Source organism: Strongylocentrotus purpuratus, unplaced genomic scaffold (genome assembly GCF_000002235.5).
Source record: "Strongylocentrotus purpuratus isolate Spur 01 unplaced genomic scaffold, Spur_5.0 spur5_scaffold_20, whole genome shotgun sequence".
NCBI classification, from domain to species: Eukaryota; Metazoa; Echinodermata; class Echinoidea; order Camarodonta; family Strongylocentrotidae; genus Strongylocentrotus; species Strongylocentrotus purpuratus.
Window position 1 is genome coordinate 22,783,793 of NW_022145606.1, and position 21,302 is coordinate 22,805,094.

The following is a 21,302-nucleotide window of genomic DNA, read 5'->3' on the forward strand; positions in this document are numbered from 1 at the left end:
AAGTTTTTCTTTCTTGTATAGCTTTTCCTTTTCTCTCTTTTTTCCTGGGTAATCAGGAACATTTTTTTTTATTGGTGATATTATCAATCATGTAGACCCAGTTCTATTTTCGTATAGCTATTATGAAATCTGTTGTTTGATTATATTAACATTTTATGCACATTGTTTTAATGGAAAATGTATAATACTGAATGAAAGAGCAAATATGAAAACATATTCCGTGTTTTAATTCATTATCATTGTTGCTTTTTAGTAACCTTTCAATTCGAAACGAATCAAATTGATGAAACGAAATTCGGTGAATGGGGTGGGTTAGATAGAAAAGACGGGTGTCATGAATAATATTTTGAATATGAAGGCTGAATATTTTGTTTCTTGGTCATATGTACTCTGTGTATACATGAGTCTCGGAGACGTGTTATTATATAGTTTATAGTATAGTATAGTATTTATGATAGGTTAAAGTGTAGGATTGTAAAATATTCAATGTTCTATTGCAGCTGCTTGCCACAGTCAAAGTATAGACCTTCAGGAAAAAAACATAAATACTAAAGGAAAACTAGCATTCTATTTGAGTTGCTGTCTTGCTAAAGAGATAAATAGATAGAATAGATAACATTCGAAAATATTCTGACAAAATTATGTCAAATAATTTGCATCAAGCAGAGGCGTCACACATTCTAAGTAGCAGCCCCAAAACATATTAATCTCTATGTACGTTTTTATAATTAGCATTTCAATGAATTAAGATTTTTAAAAGCAAATCTTTATTTATAATGGACTCATTTATCAGAGTTGCTTCTTTTTGTCATACACATGTAAATGATACGGCATACCTTAGGCCCTATCGACACATCTTTTTTTATGGGATGCCGTTGCTGCATTAGACACGAGTGCGGTTGCAAGTGTCAGAGTCTTATCTACGCGCAGGTAAGCACAAGGGCCCCCACTCACACACACACACACACACACACACACGCACACGCACACGCACATACAAAAAAGAAGGGCGCGGGCGTGTGTTCGTGTCAATGTGTATGTCAGGAATGCATTAGTAGCGAGTTTTCGCTCAGCAACATCCAGACCCAGGCGCGGATCCAGGATTTCTTAGGGGAGGGGGCCCAACTTTTTTTGTTTTTGCTCCCGAAAATTTGAAAATCGCGCCGGCCGAAAAGTCGCTCAGTAGGGGGGGGGGGGGGGGGGGTACAGAGCACAATTTTTTTTTCTTGCTCCCGAAAATTTGAAAAACGTGCCGGCCAAAAATTCGCTCAGGGGGGGGGGCCCAACCCCCAAAAAGGTAAAAATCACGTGATTTTACATGATTTTTTTTTCTCAAGGGGGGGGGGGGCCGGCCCCCCTGGATCCGCCACTGTCCAGACCTTCGCGGACGCAGAGCACTCAGGTTTACGGCCGTCGCACACAGTCCGCCCTCGATACAATACGTGGTTTCGCTTTTCGGTGAATGCGTTCGTATCTCTACGGAGGTATTGCATTTGCAATGCCATTAGGCAATTTTCGTAATGTAACCAAATTTAATGCATACGTCTTTGTGAAGTGCCTCGCTACAAAATATTTCTTCCACCTGATAAGGATAATAGTATTTCAATAACCAGAATCCAAACTTCATACATTAGTTGTTGCCAATTCGACAAACATTAGGGATATTTCGCAAGCTCATTGCGGACAGAGAATCTGCGGTTCGTGTGCAAAATCGAGAAGCTACTATAGTAACAGCAGGGTGATCGCTAAGGTACTAAAATCCAGAACGGGTTTTGGCTAAATCTACGGGCGTTCGCAATGTCGACGCCCCAAGTGAATAAACAGACAATCAGAGAGCTTGTACCAAAGATGGTTATGAGAATTTCGTCGTCTAATAACGAAGGATGACGAATTTTAACGGGCGGATCTAGCTTTTTTTCTATGGAGTGGGCGGGGGGGGGGGGTTGACATTTGAAAAATCGCGCCGACCAATATTTCGCTTAGTGGGGGGTAGCGAGCACTAAAATTTGTTTTCAATTTGAAAAAGTGCCAACCAATATATCGGGGGGGGGGATTAGAAAGCACCTTGGCCAGCCCAAGAGGGGATTTAAACCTCCTAACCCCCCCCCCCCCCCCCCTAGATCTGCCCCTGACACGAATGACTCTTTGGTGAGTTTTGTTCTCCCGATTATTGTTTCTGAACAATTACAACATGAATATGGATATAACATGAATTGTTTTAAAACTTGATGATAAATTATTGTTGACATTTGATAAAAAGCCGTTTTGTGGCTTGGTCGAGACAAGTTGTGCTAGTCGTGTAGTCCCGTCTGTACTGTATTGAGTGGAAGGGAACAGGCCATTTTTGTAATCAAATTTAATACATACGTCTTTGTGAAGTTCCTCAATACAAATTATTTCATTCACCTGTCTAGGATTCGCAATAGTCAGAATGCAAACTGCATGTATTAAGTGTGGCAACAACTAATGTGTGCACATTGGATTATGTCTATTTAAATACTATTATTATTATCAGGTGAATGAAATAGTTTGTATCGAGCACTTGATTCACTTGGGGCGTCATTGAGAACGCCCGTAGATTTGGCCAAAACCCATTCTAGATTTCAGGGCCTCAGCGGTCATCCATCTGTAGTATACTATAGTATACTGTAGTATACTATAGTATACTGTAAGATACTATAGTATCTTCTCGATTTTGCACACGAACCGCAGATTCTAATTCCGCAATGTGTATGTGAGGAATGCATTAATATTCTTTCTGGGCAGAACACATGGGCAAAACGCTGCCATTTCCGTAAATCATTTCTGCTGTATCCGAAACCAGGGTGAGTTTGTTGAATTAGTAGGTATGAATATCAAACCAAAATCGAACAATCGAAAGAGAGAGAGAGAGAGATAGAAAATGAATGAGCGAGTGGGAGAGCAAAACCAAAAATATAAATGTGTTAGTGGGTGAGAGCGAGAGGGTTATTAAGTTATATAGTGTTTAAATGAATGTGGGTGATAAAGAGAGAGAGAACGAGGGTTACTAAGAGGGAAATTGAAATTTTAGGTGAAAGAGAGAGAGAGAGAGAGAGAAGGTTCGGGAGACAGACAGAGAAAATAGAATGACAGATTTGATGGTTGAAAGAAGGAGTGAGAGAAAGATTCATTGTCATTGTTTACCAGTTATTTTGTAAAACAGCATTGCCTAACAAAAAATATAGAATGGAAAGTCTTACCCATAATTGATGATAATGGTGTCATTTTACTCTACCCAATAAAACATAAAAGAGTTTAAATTAAATGCCCAAATAAGAATAATGGTGCATTTATATGAGTTAAATTAGACTGCCAATGTAATTCCATCAAAATGGATGACATTTGCGTAAATGAGCATTTTCGAAAGGGAGGCTAATCTCGGATTTCGTGGCACCACATTTGGGGGGGGGGGTGGGTGGTAGAAAGCACCTTGGCCAGCCCAAGGGGGGATTTAAACCTCCTAACCCCCCTAGATCCGCCCCTGACACGAATGACTTTTCGGTGAGTTTTGTTTCTTCCGAGTATTGTTTCTGAACAATAACAACATGAATATGGATATAACATGAATTGTTTTAAAACTTGATGATAAATTATTGTTGAAATTTGATAAAAAAAAACGTTTGATGGCTTGGTCGAGACAAGTTGTGCTAGTCGTGTAGTCCCGTCTGTACTGTATTGCGTGGAAGGGAACAGGCCATTTTCGTAATGTAATCAAATGTAATACTTACGTCTTTGTGAAGTTCCTCAACACAAATTATTTAATTCACCTGTCTAGGATTCGCAATATTCAGAATGCAAACTGCATGTATTAAGTGTGGCAACAAATAAAGTATGCAGATTGGATTCTGTCTTTTTAAATACTATTATCATTATCAGGTGAATGAAATAGTTTGTATCGAGGCACTTGATTCACTTGGGGCGTCATTGAGAACGCCCGTAGATTTGGTCAAAACCCGTTCTAGACTTCAGGGCCTCAGCGGTCATCCAACTGTTACTAGAGTATCTTCTCGATTTTGCACACGAACCGCAGATTCTAATTCCGCAATGGGTTTGCCAAAATTGCCTAATATTCTTTCTGGGCAGAACACATGGGCAAAACGCTGCCATGACTGCCATTTCCGTAGATCATTTCCGGTGCATCCGAAATCAGAGTGTGTTTGTTGAATTAGTAAGTATGAATATAAAAAAAAAGAAAATTGAAAGAGAGAGAAAGAAAATGAATGAGCGAATGGGAGAGTAAAACAAAAAATAAAAATGTGTTGGTGGGTGAGAGCGAGGGAGTGATTAAGTTATATAGTGTTTGAGTGAATGTGAATGATAAAGAGAGGGAGAACGAGGGTTACTAATAGGGAAATTGAAATATTAAGTGAGCGGGAGGGAGAGAGAGAGAGAAAGTTCGGGAGACAGATACAGACAAATAGAATGACAGATTTGATGGTTGAAGGAAGGAGTGAGAGAAAGATTTATTGACATTGTTTACGAGTTATTTTGTACGCAAAAAGCGAAAGAAATTGAAATATGTAATGTCTCGAAAAGTAATTAAAGTGAGTGTCAATATCAATATTTTTGTATTAACTGACTACACAACACAAGGAATCCGTTGTGCGTGAACAATATGAAGTGCTATTCTTATCAGAGGACATTTCTGCTTTTCATATTCTTCCACACAATAGCCAAGTAATACAATTATTCATAGTTTCTCGTCTCGTAAGCACTGTATTTGTTCCCATCCTTTTTGTGTTTTGTTGTTGATACTTTTTAAGTAAAATATAGAAACCTATAAAACATTAGATGTAGATCTAAAATACATTTGAAAGAAAAAAGCGTAGTTTTCAAAACTTTACAAAAGAAGTTCATTTTATGTATCAAACAACCATTTTAAATAGTATTGAACATGGAAATTATTTAAAGTAAACAAACATGCTTGTAGCTTATGAAAATGTCATGAGTGGTCATTCCCATCAGTGTCAAATGGTGCAGTGTGCAGTAGATTGCTTGAAAAAAACCGCGGTTGCCAAGCTTTATTTGTATTCTTATTTTATTTTTATTTTTTTGGTGGAGTTGATTTTGGTCATGAGTGTTTTTATTTAAACCGGAAAATGATAGAAAACTAGGTATGTGAACTTAATTTATCCGAGTTTCCTACATAAGTAGTTTGACAGTGCAGCGCGTTGCCGACGACTCGCCAGCTGAATAAGCTGTATGTTGTGCGCAAGAGTGCAATACGGCCAGAACTTTGGAGCAGAACCCTACCATACAATAAACGGCCACCACCCCTCCCAGCTTAGGTGTTTGTTGCAGGGTTGCTTGGATACCATAGTTGCCGGAAGTGGGGTGGGCAAGGGGGGGGGGGGTGCAAAACGCAATTTTGCCCCCCCCCCCCAAAAAAAAAATAATAAAAATAAAAAAAAAAAAAAATAATAAATAAATAAATAAAAAAAAAAAATAAGGGGAAAAGTTAACAGGAATTAAATTTCCTAAACATTCCGCATGCCATCTAAATTTATCAATGGAGGTTTTTATAATAGCGATATCGTGTAAATATTGTGAGAGGATGGGAAAGCGTGTGTGTGTTTTGTTATAGGGGTGACCGTGAGAAGACATGAGCCCCTGAGCGCTGTTGTACTGATGGGGGAGGTGGTATTTCTTATTCGATACCAGTGATTTACAAATGTTGCTGAAATGATAAGATTTTCCGGTATTTTTTCTCATTTTTGTTTATAAGTCATACCTTTTTATGCGTTTGTAGGAAAATTAGAATTCCCAAGTTTAAATTCGGGCGAAAAATATGCTTATGTAGAGGCCTTCATGTCAGGGCCTGAAGAACGGCTGGGCTAGGGGGCTCGAACACCTCGTCTTTGCCTTCGGTCGTGTTTGCAAAAGAACTCTATATACAAGTTACAAATGAAGACGGGAGCATAGTGCAGCACGATCTCGGTTGAGTGGTTTCTCCCGTCGTCTTTGCCTTCCGTCGCGTTGCTAAAGCGCTCTAATAAATTACAGACGGATGGACAACGCCAAAATATAATGTTTTTGGTATTCGCTACGTGTGGCGGAGGCATAACAACAAACATACATGTACCGGAGTGTTGGCTATACCGGAGTGTTGGCTCAGTCAGTAGAGCGTCCGCCTCACAACCGGGAGGTCGTGGGTTCGAATCCCGGCCGCGTCATACCAAAAGACGTTAAAAGATGGGAGTTGTTGCTACCTTGTTTGGCGTTCAACAATAAGGGGATAGAGCAACGTCGATCTGGCGCTGCTGAGTGGCTGCCGGGCTCACGATCGATTGGGCAAAAAGAATTTCCGTTTCGGTTTAATAAAATTTGGAGTGGACTATTAGGCTATTATTATTATTATTATTATTATTATTATTATGATAAATGTACATACATAGCGATTCGACGTGGAAAAGACTTTTCGGAAATTAGTTCCGATTTGTTATGCTTTGATTCTCTCATATTCATTAAAACACAACCGCCTCCTAAAGCCACATGTACAAGCCCGCACACAACACACACACACACACACACACACACACCAATTATATTACAATAACAAAGCGCTCTAATCTTTTAATAGACAGTATGCATATACAAATACTCAATTGAGGTTTTGTTATTATGTTTAAGCTACTTTTTAACCTAGGAACTACTCAACAACATAATTATATCCTAATAACAAAAAAACAAATTATGTTTACTTCATTTTAGTATAAACTCTATAGATCTACTTAATTTTCAATTATTTTATTCAATGAGCCATCATTTCCTTCTTTATTTTTTGTTACCCCAAATACTTTGCTGCAGACAAGAAATATTAAATATGAGAAGTTAGAAGTACTTCCACAGAAACATAAATTAACAGGGAGCCCTGCCTAATATCACGTATATACTCGGCGGCCATCTTAGCAACTAGGAATTTGATTTACATAGCCTAATATTAATAGACTAGATGCTGGTGTTTTTTGTTTTATATTTCACCTTTGATAGAGTGTTTGCAAGCGTGCTCAGATAACGAATTCACCAGAAAAGAAGAAGGAGAAAAACGTCTATGTAGTCGCAACTTTCTCTTGAACATATAGCTATTCCTACTACTGTTGCTTCTACACTTCAATAATTATTATGCTATGAGTACATATGATTATTTTTCCTCCAAAATATGAAACAGTATGAACTACTCACGTTTTGTGTATAATCTATCAGTAGGCCATTACGTCCAGGTCAATCACGTCATTTAAAGCCTTTGGTGTAGGTGCACGATGAGTTATTTCGACGTAATGATAAGTGAATAATATATGAACTATAAAGAACTGGATAAGTTTGTGGTCCGTAATAATAATCCGTGAACTAAAACATTGCTCAACTAGTAAGACGTTCTATAAACGTCTCAAAGTGGTGTAAACTGTGAGAATGAAGAAAAATTAAACCAAAAACTTTCGAATCACGGTTCCAGCCAAATACTGAAGTGTCCGATTTTGCTTCTTTTGAAATCTCCTCGCTTGCCAAATGCGATGTAACTTGCTCGAGTTTAGAAAGTATGACAATTCTAAAAAGCCACTCCCTGAGACAGGCAGCAGCATACGAGGAAGTAATAACACAGAGCGTCAGCAAGTCTAGTTGAACGCGATGAAAGTCCAGGATATAAAATGAATGTAACCATGCCTTGCTCGCATGGAATAACATTACAGAGAAAGGTATTCGTGACGGGTTTCAATGTTGCACTGCAGGGGCTGTGGATGGATGGGATGCAACAATAAAAAAGAGGTACTTAAGGTACTATGTCCCATTTGCAGGCCCAAACAATGAAAAGGTTAAATTCCAACGGCGTTTGAAAGATAATAATAATGGGTTATTGATGTAGACAATTGCTATGGACCCTTTACAGCTCATTTTATGTATGTTATTACCAAAGAAGAAAAAAAGCCAGTCAGTCACTAAATAGTGTCTGACAGTGAAGTCTAGCAAGTAAACGGATTTCCTTGTTTAATATGAATATTAGGACACTACTAACATTTAAATTTCACAGATAGCACATACATGACATATTCATAATTCCTGCAAAGTTCTACAGAAGTTGAGGTTGGCTGCAAAAGGGACATAGTATCTTTAAGGGGCAATGAATCCTCATTATAGTAGTAAGCCCTAAATGTAAAACTTGAATATGTAACATAATTATTTTGTATTTTTTATGACCACTGATTTGGATCCATTACTAGTTTTGCAGTTATGATGCTTGCTTTTCTTGTTACCTTCAAGTGTCAGACAGGGATACATTGCCTTCGTTTTTTTATGTTTGTGTTTAGGTTTTGTTTTGGCAATTGTCCTTGCTATAAGCATATATAATTTTTAATCGACAATTACTTTTCCCAGAACTTAGGCATTATATTCTTCCCATGATGTGAATATTTCTGGTATTTGTGCATCAGGCCGAAAGTTCAGATCGATACGTAATTATTCTGACGATTTGAAAAAAACTGTTTAACACAGTTAAAGACACAATGTTTGTCTGTAAACAGTTCCCCGCAAAATATAAGTAACTTTTTGGAACTGGCGGGGGCACAGCCGCTACGTGCCCCTACCCTCCACCCCCTCCCTTTAAGCGGCTAACAAAAATCAAAACAAAATGGGGAAAATAATCATGCATATGGCACCTGTCGTGAAAATGTAATTGACTTTATCATTAACTATGTCTATCATGTGATATAAAGCGAACAAAATCCATACAGAAAAGTGGAGAAAAATAGAAAGATTCTGACGAAATCAATATGTGCTCTGCTACGCTAAGCGGCAGATCACCTACAAAGTTAGATTCTTACGAAATCAATAGGCGCTCTGCTACGCTATACTTACAAATGACAAAACGGCTGGTTCATTCTCATCGCTTCCCTTTCTTCTCTTTCTCATTCTGAACTCTTCTTTTTTGTTGTACCGCTCTTGTGTGTTTGTGTGTGATTGTGGGTGTATGTATATACATGCACGGTTGATTTACCTGCTGATAATTGATGGGCGCTCTTTTTCTGTCTTCGTCTTAATGAACATTTATTTACATAATAAGTTCGCTATTTAATTGAATAATGTATTTACCTTGGCAGGTACCTCATGTACAAGCGCAAGTTGCTTGTTAGTTCTGGCCTTTTATTTATTCTGTACTTATGATTCATAATGTGTTTTTTTATGATGTAAAATAAACTGAATTACCATAACACTCAATATTAAAGGAATATGACCAATATTAATTTGTTTTGACTACGTAGACTATGTCAGAGGCAATATTTCATTACTCTTTCTCTCCCCCCCCCTCTCTCTCTCTCTTTAAATATAATGTATAGCTCGCTAATAGTTCCCTGGGATTTTTGTAGACTTTGTTGATCCCTAGATCATCTAAGGTGACCTCTACTCCCGGATGAGGAAAGAAAGATCATGAGAGTTCAAATTAACAGGAAATAACACCCAGCTCTCATTTGGACTTTGCCTACTGTGTGGAAATATGGGGATAAGTCTCCAAACGTGATCTCGCAAACATATCATACTGTCTTTGCCGCAGACCTACTTGTACCAAGCAGATGTCCTGATAGTTTGCAGACAAAAAGCCTTGCCAGTCGCTGTGCGTAACAATATCTGCACAGTGAGACAAGGCTGAGGGCATACTGCAAAGGCTTTACTTAGTTGATATGATGCAGCAAGAGAATGGTAGAGCTTTATTATTTGTGGTTATGTTTCAAATCGGAGTCTGCGCGAGCAGACTGGTTTCCTTGAGTGGATTCCATGACCATAACGAAAGTAGGAAGGGCATTAATACTCCGTTTAAAGGTAAAGACCAGTTTTGGAAATGTCCCCCCCCCCCCCCCCTCTTAAAAATGAAATGGAAGCTCTTATTACCAATCATGTGAAAGAATATGTTTTGACTAATACGTGATGATACAAATTTTGCCGAGAAGCCGCTAACTAATTGATATATTGAGTAAATTAGTATATCTATTAGGACCTGATAGATATAACGCACGTGTCGCGCACGTGTGCGTAGTCCCTTATACATCTTTCTGTGTACGGTGCTTGTAACTTTACCAAAATTGGGTCAAATTTCTTATCATTTTGATGATTCCAGAACCTTGCAGTACACACCAATACTTATATGCTAGATGATCAACCTTTTCTGATCGATTCCGCAATGTTTTTTTCACAATGCAATCGCATGACAAGAACTGATCTTTATCTTTAAATACGCCTATATAAAGTTTTATTTTAATAGACTCTCACACTTTTCAGACCATCACACTCAACTGTAAAGTATGGTGGTGAAGCTGTATTTTGGACCTGGGCAATCACCCCTATATAGACAATTCATTGCATTGTGACGTTTTACATTCACCTGAAATGTAATCTTTCTGTGTACGGTGCTTGTAACTTTACCAAGATTGGGTCAAATTTCTTATCATTTTGATGATTCCAGAACCTTGCAGTACACACCAATACTTTTATGCTAGATGATCAACCTTTTCTGATCGATTCCGCAATGTTTTTTTCACAATGCAATCGCATGACAAGAACTGATCTTTATCTTTAAATACGCCTATATAAAGTTTTATTTTAATAGACTCTCACACTTTTCAGACCATCACACTCAACTGTAAAGTATGGTGGTGAAGCTGTATTTTGGACCTGGGCAATCACCCCTATATAGACAATTCATTGCATTGTGACGTTTTACATTCACCTGAAATGTAATTAAATTGTAATAATTTAGTTGGGAGAATTGAGGAATCGATCAGATTAGTTTTTCCCAATTCGTATCATTAATAATGGTATGTTTTCGCTCAAATTTTCAGATTATCTTCAATTGTACATCTACATCATTGTATGTCAAGTTCAGATCGAGTAAATTTGCCATTTCCAAGCAGTCCAAGCCAGTCCGTAGTCAGTTTAAAACCGTTATTAACTAGTTCTACTTCTTCCCTATACGACCAAACCCCGGGCCAAACCCATTCTAATTACTAGTTTGGGGACAGTTCAGCTCGCGTAGCGTAAGTTGACCGTGCCAATGCTCTCACTTGGCATTTAGAGTGCTTCTGACCTTTCTCAAGGGTTTAGTTGTTTGTTTACAATCTAAAATGAAAATTAGACTTCGCGCGGTTTAGATGAGGAAGCTGGGTTGATGTCTACTGGCGCGGGCGCAACGACTTCAGGAAATTGCGCTGAGTAAGACTGGGTCTTCTGTAAGTAAAATGTTTATCAAATATATAATGCATAAAGAATTAAAGCCCTCCTCGCCCCCTGTCCGCCCAAACGGTGTACACAGGTACTAGTGAACACACTTGGAGACCCGATAACTCAGTGGCGTACGCAGGATTTTTTTCAAGGAGGATGTTTTTTTTTTAAATTGGGGGGGGGGGGAGGAGCGTTAATTCATTTTTACTCAGCACACTCTGACTCTGGACTGATACATGTGATGTCCATTTAAGGCAGTACGTTAAAAGGACGTCGATCGTAGCAATCCCCATTGTCTTCGTGCGAATCTAAAAGTCCCTATTCCCACTTCGCAGAGGACTTGATGCGAGAACCAACAGATAGAACATGTAGCGACTAGGGCACATACTTCTACAGCTGTCCTCGGAGAGCTCTAGCAAGCACTTTGTGGTTCATGCAGTGCTTCTAGTATGTTTCGTTATGCTAATTCACAAATCCCCCTTCTTCAACATAGTCCATTATACCATGCATCAAAGCTTTTTAATACCGTGCCCAACGATCTCAGAATTATATATATTTTTTAATCTTACAACATTGAGATTAGTAAAATTCAAGATATTTGCTCATTTCTTCCATCTCGTAGATACTTTTGTTTCCTTTTTTTCTCCCTTTGTCACTATGATTCGATTTTGTACTTAAATTTATGTAAATATATTCATTTATTATAACTTGCATATTTGTTTGTAATTTGTATTTTCATTGTTTTATATTCTATTCGAATCTTATGTAATCACGGCCTCGCTGAAAACAGCTTTTGCTGAATGCGGGTACAATTGTTGTATGTGTTTTTAACCGTGAATGAATAACATATACCATACCATACAGTATGGCTTTAATCCACACTTTGCGGATTACTACAGTTATAATGTGTGTGGTAGTTATTTTACATGACTGCTAAGAAAGCAAAAATGCTTGTTAGTTGGGCAACAGAGGACCGACTGATTTAGGTCCTCTCAGACGGTCTTGGTGATGAGGATAAGTTACCACAGGGCACTAGCGCATCCAATTCAATTTAAATCATTTTTTTCCAAATTCCACATTTAAAACAATGTGTAAAAAAAAACAATTAATGGACAATAAAAACATAATAAAACTATGACAATTCAATCAATAACATTTAATGAGTATAAATTAATTCAGTATTAACAGACTACAAGATAAACAAAAGTGGATAATTGGAAAATGGTGAACACAATGAAAACCAGGTTTGTGGCTTGTTAGGGTGTGTTCACCTAGTTTATGTATTTTTTTGTCTTTACATGATTATTATAAAATTTAGACAATGAACATAAAAGATATTTAACAAATTGAAAGTTATTAATATGAACAAATTAAATGTTTCTTATATTGCCTCCTGAATGTGTTATTTAATGAAATATTAAATTGGATACATTTTACATTATTCCAAAGAAGCAGACCCGAATGTCTCAGTGAGTATCTTGAATAATCATTATTATATGTTATTTATTTGCATTTCCTGTAGGATAATTATGAATCTGGGGATTTAAAGGCCCACTGCACTACTTGTACCTTATTGCTCCCTCTATATAGAAAACAATGCCCAATCCGTGCCTGTTGGTACCCCATGATCCTCTTTTTCTTATGTTAATTGAGAGCTGAGTTGATGATTTAATTCCTCCTGTTCACACTAGTATAGCCGCGTTTTAAAATAAACATATTCATTAAATATAAAGGCAAAGTGTGAGTATTGGATCTTTGCATAAGGAAACATATGTGTAATTTGTTTATATAATAACTTAAGTGTACATAATTTCTTAAATAGTGGGGATGATATATAACTTGAATCTTTGCATAAGGGAACATATTTGTAGTTTGTTTATATATGATAACTTAAGTGTACCTAATTTCATTAATAGTGGGGATGATATATAACTTGAATTAGTACACATACGTATTGCTTTTTTCTGTAATATAGTTTAATTCTTGTGAGTGAGTACAAGAAGTATTTCCCCAAAAAGTATTGCAGTAAGAAAAAGTGGATAAAATAAACGTTTTGTGAATATTAAATAAGACATATGCAGTTAAAATATTTTTCAATGGTTTCGAATGGTTTCGAATGGTTTTGAACCCGTATCGCCAGAATACGAGACCATTGCTCTACCAACTGAGCTATCACTCTCGACTAGTTGATGTTTAAAATGACCAACAACAAAAACTGTTTTTGCAGCTGGGCCGAGTTGTCTTTGAGCCGAGTTAGCCCGGATTCCCTCAGAGAGCTCTAAAGAGGGCGTTGTTGTACATGTAGTTCTTCTAGTACAGTATGGCTTAAATGCACACATTTCACTCTCGACTAGTTGATCTTTTTGATGAGGGCGAAGGAGAAAATCAAGATCAAAATTGCGGCATCCATACAGGCCAGGACCCGGAAAGCGACAGCAAATGAACCCGTTAACTCGAAGATGAGTCCTGTAGAGAAAGTCATTATAGAATGATCATAAATGTTATAACTAATGTTCTTTTTCCTACTTCTTCTTCTTCTTCTTCTTCTTCTTCTTCTTCTTCTTGTCATTCATTTGCTTCTTTGTCGTCTTCATCTTCTTCTTTTCTTCTTCTCCTCTCTCTCTATCCATCAGCTTTTTTTTCGTCTTCTTCCTCTTCATTCTACTTTATTTCTTCTTTCTTCTTCTTCCTGCTCCCCTTGCTCCTTCTTCTAGTTCATCTTCTTTTTGTTCTTCTGCCTCCTGCATGCTCCTCTCCCTTTCTTCTTTTTTTTTGGTTTTCAAGTGATATTTAATTTGGTACTAAATACAATATAATATGATAAAATATAATACAGAATTGTGACATGATTAATAAAAAAAATATATCATTTAGACATTCTATAACATCTTTTAAAATTAAACAGAGGAAATCCATATTAAATTCTTCTTCTTAGTATTATTATTATTATCGTTGATATTGCTCCCTTTCTTCATTATTTTGTCTTCTCTTTTATGTATCGAAACAAGGCGTTTTTCATTAGTACGAGTATTTGATTCCCGTGCATATTTTTACATATCATGCACTTAAGTTTACATGGACGTTTCAATATGCAAACATTGGGTCCTTAAACGATTTTGTATTCACTTAAATAATCCACTTAATTGGTAAATTATTTAATTTCAAATGAGATCAGGTCAATCTGTATTTCATTGCAGAACTGATTTGTAGATTAGAAAATTTCCATTTTAAAGCGTTATAATAGAAATTTATGCCGCAACTTAGAAAGAGAGAGAGAAGGGGTGTAAATTTAGGTCAAATAATGGATTGTAAGTATAATATTGAAACGAAGAGATATTCCAGTTCTATTGATGCTCTTTCTTTTTTTTTGTTCCTTATATTTTTAATTATTCTTTCTTTTACTTTTTTTTCATTTTGTTTTTTACTTTCTTTTTTTTTTCTTCTTTTTTTTTCTTTTTTCTGTTGGGTTTTCTCTTTTGTATGTCTCTTGTGTTTTTTATTTTATTTTTTTTTATTTTTTATTTTTTTTTGAGGGGGGGGGTTGATTTTTCATAGTTTCGTTTTTCTTTTTCGATTAAAAAATCATGAATAATACTGACCTGTTGCATAGCCTCCGGTAGCCACACCGAACCCCCTAATAAACGACGTGAAAGCGATGATCCCAGAAAAGTTCTCTTTCGCAACCGAGTCATGAAGGATAGCGTAAAAAGACGTGAAGGTCGCAAAGAGACCAAAACCAGCGAAGAAAGTAGAGATAAACTGTGATATGTGACTGTGGAGTAGTCCGAATATTAAAAGCCCAACCGAGGAGATGATGGTACCGGATACCAGAGTCCGTTTTCCCCATTTGGGGCGGAGGTAGAGGACGCCGCCAGCGGTCAATCGCCCAAAGAGACCACCGATAGCTCCGGTGACTGGCAGGTATGCTTCACGAGAGGGAGACATCCCGAACGAATGGACATACGGGACCATGAAGAGCGCCCATCCGATATAGGCAATTTGATGTAAGAATACGGAGGGGAGAATTAAAGTACAGTATACTTTCTCAGCTCTCAATGTCTGAAAGTATGTCACATCTGCAAGCCAGCTTCCGGTTCGCAAAAGGTACCCTTTAATCAACCCCTTATGTTTCGGGCCAGCTGTCTCGTCTCGCGTTTGAATGTTTATATTGCGAGAGGGATGATTATCGACCGGACACGACGTATCTACTGCTATGGCGTCTTCTTCAACCCCGGTTACACGCACCTTAATCGGTCTTAGCAATGATGCAATCACAACAAAGTTCAGGAATATGACGCCTAGGCAGAGCAGAGCGCCCTCTACGCCATATGCAATTAGCACGTGTGACGTCACAATAGGGAGAACGATGCCTCCAGCCTGTGCTCCAGTAGAGGCTAGGGCGTTGGCGGCGGCATACCTATGATTAAAGTATTCGTGTAGTAGAACATGCGATGTTTGAAACACCGGTGATGAAAGAGCACCTAAAACAAGCAGAAAAATTGCGAAAAATACATTAATGACATAGGGATGATGTTAGCACAACAAATTATGTTACAATACATACAGTTAGCAAGTTAACTATTCATACCCCTCGTTAATTTGATTTTGTTTGTGCACTTTTCGTAACTGTAGAATCAAAGATGGACTGGTCGAATGTGGACCTTTTTCGGACATCTTTAGATAAAAGCTTGAATATGTCACCTAAAATGATAAAAGATATTGGGAAAATCGAATTTTCACATAGAAATGACAATACCTTCGGGTTTGATAATTCGTATGGGGACAAATTCATCTGTTAACTGTACATACATACACATACATACATTTTTATCAATTTTCTCCTTTAGTAATTCAAATTGTATCATTATTACTATTAATATTACTATTTCCATTGTCATTGCTTTTTTTTATCATTATTCTCTTAATTATTGTTATTTTTTTCTTCTAATTATAGGTATCGTCATTATTAATTTCATTTTGTATTATTCTTATTATTTTTATGATTATTAATTTCAAAATTACTATCATTGTTATTATTAGCAGTATAATCATTACTGTCATTATTAATAATATTATTATTAGTGTTTTTATTATTATAATTAGCCTATTATCATTATTATCATTATTGTCATGATTATTATTATCATTATTACTATCATAATTATCGTTATTATTTGTATCGTCATTATTATTATCATTATTGTTATCATTAATACTATTATTATTATTATCATTACAATCATTAATATTATTATTATAATTCTTATTACCTGCTGCCATAAATAAAGCACCGATGACCCAGACTGATCGCACAGCAGAGGTGAGCATCATGCACACCGAGGATAGGAGGGCGCCCACAACGGCTAGGGATCGGGGTTCGAACCTCTGCGACAGTAGATGAACAAATGGACCTAGGGATAGCAATGTATGAAGAATATAAACACGGGTAAGTATGTGTGTGTGTGCGTGTGTGGGTGTGTGTGTGCGTGTGTGTGTGTGTGTGTGTAAACATATATATATATATATATATATATATATATATAATCACATGTGTGTATATGTATATCAACCAAACGAATCCGAGCTGACTCGGCCCTGGGGACAACTCGGCCCAGCTGCCAAAAACGATCATTTTTGGTCATTTTTGGTCATTCTACCCTAACCCTAACCCTAACCCTAACTCTAACCCTAACTCTCCCCTACCCCTAACTCTAACCCTAATCCTGGGCCGAGTTGTCTTTGGTCAGAGTAAGCCCGACTCCATATATATATATATATACGAGGTAAAAGAAAACCCACGCGTTGGAAGATGAATAAAATGAAGCGAAGAATTCTTGCTAGTTTTATGCTTATATTATTGAATTGGTTATTATTCAAGCAAAATTTTGTTTGGATGACTTCTACCTTCTCAATACAATATACGCGGAACAATAGAACAATGAGACAGAGAGAGGGGTGTGGTGGTGGAGGGGTGAAAAAGAAAGATGAATTTTAATTCCATGTCGACATTTTCTTATCCCACGTTTCACTCGGTCACCAAATAGATTCTATTTTTTCTCTGTGGATGTAAAACCCTATGGTAAATGATCCACATAGCTCTTAGTGTAAAGGTTGGAGATTTGCCAGATCCCAGCCTATGCATTAACGTCATATATGGAAAGACATTAATCAACATTTGCCCTTCTCTACTCAGGTGCCAAATGTGCCATATGGGTACCCGATCATGTCGGTAAAATACGGTAGTCATTGTAGCTATCAAATGGTGGCTGGCTTGAAGTGGAAAACGTTCAAAAAATAGATATTGTTTGCGTGGAAAGCCTGGATCCGATAAACGGGTTATTAAAAGCGCTTAAAGACATCGTCGATGGATTAAGTGCCTTTTTTAAACCCAGAAATATTGTATTTTTGCTATTTATATCATTATTATTATAATGACGATGATGATGACGATGAAAACGAATATTATCACTTTAATTGGTATCATTGTGTTTATTATCATTGATACTATTCTCACCATTATTATCTGTATTTGCGTTAATGATGTGATGATAAAAACGGATGACATTCAAAGAAACATTGACAGTTCTCGTACTCACTCGTCATCATGAAAACGACATACTCCATGGACAGAAACTATCTTTACTGTTATCATAACAGTTCTCGTACTCACTTGTCATCATGAAAACGACATACTCCATGGACAGAACTATCTTTACTGTTATCATAATCATTATCATAGTCACCATTACTATCTGTATTTGCGTTTATGATGTGATGATAAAAACAGTTGACTTTCAAAGAAACATTGACGGTTCTCGTACTCACTCGTCATCATGAAAACAGCATACTCCATGGACAGAATAAAACCAACCGTCTGGTAATGAGAATCTAATCTAAGGACGAGAGACGGCATGAGAACACCGAACGATTTCACCGCGCCTTGCTGAAGCGCAGACAGGGTAAACCTCGACAGAAGAATCACGAAACGCCACGGATCGGTCGCTTTGTCGCCGGGGTGGATCCCAGAAACCGCCATGCTAGGAGCTAACTAGTTCACAATAAGGTCGGTAGCTTCACAGTAAAGCTCGTGGTGTTAAACTCTCAGGTTGTTTTGTAGTTAAGGATCGCGGGGACACGTTGGAGTATGTACTTAAAGTAATAAAAACAACGTGTTATGATTATCACAATAACTTCAATGCTGACTACAAACGGTCTTCCTTTGAAGTTGATGTGCTGCGCGGACGCAATAAACTTCGGAGTTTCGCAAGGCCTATGTTACAATTAGTGACCGTTTGATTAGCTTCATTGAAGGTTAAAACTTTGAATATTCTTCGTTGGGATCCCTATGTGAACTTGCGTAGTTGTTCATATATCGTTAGAGATTTCGGAAATTAGTTAACGAGTACGACGGTTCTACGCAAGATGTGCATTGGTCTAGCGGCACGTTCACTTGGTCAGCTCAAACTGGTTCAGATGACCCCGGTTCAAAAATAAGTCACCTATTTTAATAATGATATATCTGATCATTTCCTAATATTTCAAATAACACAAAAACAGTTTCCTATCTATAAAATGTCTATATATAATTCTCGTATTATCAATGATGTATCTCTCAATGTTTTCAAAGAGGAATTGTTACGTTAGGACTGGAATATTTTTAATTATACCGATGTAGTCGTAGCTTATGACAAGTTTTCGACAACTTTATCATTACTTTATAACAGAGCATTTGTAAGGAAAACTTTTAAATCTGTTCGTAAAAAGAGTAGAAAACCGTGGATTACATTTGACTTGTATAAAAAGATAAGGAATAAAAATAAAGTATATAGAAGGTATTGTCATTCACCAACAGAAAATGGCAAGAGGAAATACGTTCAAATACGGAACTACACTAATAAGTTATTAAACCTTGCACGTAAAGACTACTACAAGATGAAATGTTATGCAATAAAGGGAAATATGAAAAAACATGGCAATTAATCAATGGTATCCTGGGTAAATCTCACAATGCCTTACCTAATTTCATAAATGTAAATGGGAAACAAATATCTAATTCTAAAGATATTGCCAATCATTTTAACAATTTTTTTGTAAATATTGGTCTGTCTTTGAAAAATTCCTTATCCTTAGGCAATACTGACAAATTTGCCAAATTTTTACCAAAGCAAAATTCCAATTCTGTATATTTTAAAGCTGTATCTGAAAAAGGAAATTATTGATGTAGTAAAGAAATTGAATTGTACAGATAGTTGTGGCATTGATGAATTCAATCCTGATGTCATAAAGAATGTAATACACTATATTGTTACACCATTGTGTTATATTTTCAATTTATCGATTTCTACTGGAGTTGTTTCCTTTAGATTGAAAATTGCAAAAATTGTACCTGTTCATAAAAAAAGTGATATTCATAATGTTGATAATTATAGGCCTATATCTATACTTCCTTATTTTTCAAAAATCTTAGAAAGGCTCGTCTATAATCGTACATATAGCTATATATGTACAAATTCTATTTTGAATGATAGTCAGTATGGTTTTTTAAAGCATGTGTCGACACAAATGGCAGTTATTGATCTTCAAGATTATTTAATTAGTGTATTTAATAAAAAAAAAATGCATGCTATTGGTGTTTTCTTAGATTTAAGCAAGGCATTTGATACAATTGATTTTTCTATATTATTATCCAAACTTGCTTGTTATGGGATAAGAGGTTTACCACTCCTCTGGTTCAAAAGTTATTTACATAATAGAACTCAATGTGTGTCATTTAATGGTGTTTTATCTGATTATTCGTGAATCTCATGTGGTGTGCCACAGGGGTCAGTCCTGGGGCCCCTTCTGTTTTTACTTTATATTAATGACTTTCCATATTGTTCTGATAAATTGAAATTCATTCTTTTTGCTGATTACACCAATATCCTCTACACCTCAAATGACATTGGATCTTTATATAGCACGTTTAATATTGAATTGGTTTAAATGCAATAAATTAATCTTGAATGCTGGAAAGTCAAAATTTATATATTTTCATTCCAAATATAAACCGGTTTCTACAGAGCTCCTCAATTCATATCAAATAAAAATGGATGATAATGTTCTTAATCGTGTTGCTAATACCAAGTTTTGGGGTATTTTTATTGACGAAAGCTTATCCTGGATAACACATATATCCCATATTAATAAGATAATGTCAATGAATACTGGTGTCATCAGCAAACTCCGCCATACTTTGCCTCAATCTGTTCTTCTTATGTTATACAATACACTTATATTACCGTTTCTTAGTTATTGCAACATTGTTTGGGCAAACACATACCCAACCAAACTGCACCGTTTATATATTCTACAAAAGAGGGTTGTAAGAAATATAACGCTATCTCATTATCAATCTCATTCAAGACCACTTTTTAAACAACTTAATATATTGAATGTATACCAGTTAAATGAATATTAAGTTGTGCTATACTTATATTTAAGAACGAAAAAAGTCTGCTTCCTGAAAACTTATCCGATATGTTTATAACAAACAGTACAATACATAACCATAATACGAGAAATAAGAAGAAATATCACCGATGGTGTGTTAATACACATTTTGCATCATATTCTTGCAGACATCATGCACCTGAAATTTGGAACTTGCTTCCAACTAATATAACTTCAATCTCATTTTACAACAGTTTTAAACGTAATCTCAAAAGTTTCTTGATTGCGCATGACTCTCACTGAATGTATTTATCTAGCTTGTTACCCCTCTCTCTTTCTCTTTCTCTTTCTCTCTCTTTCTTTCTTCCCCTTTACTATCTTCTGACTTTTTCATCCTACCATGTTGTATATCATGTACTGGGTTTGTGCCGGTTGTTATGCAATTTCTGAATGATACTATTCGAAACTTTACTTGCTACTTGTTTTCTTACTATGTTTATTATATCTAATTTGATAGGAAGCTGTCCAGACAAAACCTTTTGTTGTTTTTTTACAGCTGTGCCTTATTCTGTTTTGTATTAATTCATTTCACATGTATATACTATCCCAATTTATGTATCATATTGTACATGAAATTGTATGTTTTT

The 21,302-nt window shown here is 36.4% G+C and overlaps 1 protein-coding gene across 1 annotated transcript in view; it reads right to left on the reverse strand.

The window, feature by feature from the left end:
- Positions 1-7,513, reverse strand: part of LOC100893197 — a 47,678-nt gene extending 40,165 nt beyond the window's left edge. Inside the window, exon 1 of the mRNA XM_030993045.1 lies at positions 7,204-7,513. The gene's annotated coding sequence lies outside the window, so the exon portion shown is untranslated. The remainder of the gene's footprint in view (positions 1-7,203) is intronic.
- Positions 7,514-21,302: the final 13,789 nt, after the last annotated feature.